Genomic DNA, 792 nt, shown 5'->3' with positions numbered 1-792 from the left:
ACCCCGTCTCTACTAAAAAATACAAAATATTAGCCGGGTGTGGTGGCGGGCGCCTGTAGTCCCAGCTACTCGGGAGGCTGAGGGAGGAGAATGGCGTGAACCCGGGAGTCGGAGCTTGCAGTGAGCTGAGATCTGGCCACTGCACTCCAGCCTGGGTGACAGAGCGAGACTCCGTCTCAAAAAAAAAAAAAGGAGTGGTTCTGACTGGCAACCATCTGGCAAGGCCAGATATAATACATTAGGAAGTGGCAGGGATCATGGTGTTCACCAAGGATGCCAACAGGTAAAATCATGTTTGCCAAGACATTCTGCGAGTTTCACTACTATTTGGGAGCTCTTGCATATAACCATTTGTACCAAGAACCAAAATTATAGTGAATGTGTCTCTTGTGCATTTTCACCATGACCCCCGTTTTGCCAATTTCTTCAGGCTCTCTCAGCTTGAATTTAACCTCAGACCAGGTGTTTCTAAATAAGTAATGTATGTTTCTAATGCAGGAGGAGTAAGGCCTAAATGTAAAAAAGAACTATTAAAGCTAACTACTTTTTTTTTTCTTTTGTAAAAAAAAAAGTAGTTGTGAGAAGAAAAAATTTTGAAGTTTTTTTTTTTAATGCCCCCCTCAAGGGAAAAATGAAGCCCACCTTTTAGAGCCAGGTGCTCTTTATAGTTAAGTGATAATGGCAAGGAGAAGTTAAGCTCACTGGACTTTTCACAGAGTAATAAAAGTTTATACTGGCTTTATTAACATGTATAATGTTAAACACATTGCATAAAAATAAAAAGAAAAATAT

Source organism: Theropithecus gelada, chromosome 11, assembly GCF_003255815.1.
Source record: "Theropithecus gelada isolate Dixy chromosome 11, Tgel_1.0, whole genome shotgun sequence".
NCBI classification, from domain to species: domain Eukaryota; kingdom Metazoa; phylum Chordata; class Mammalia; order Primates; family Cercopithecidae; genus Theropithecus; species Theropithecus gelada.
Note: the sequence above shows the minus strand (reverse complement) of the source record.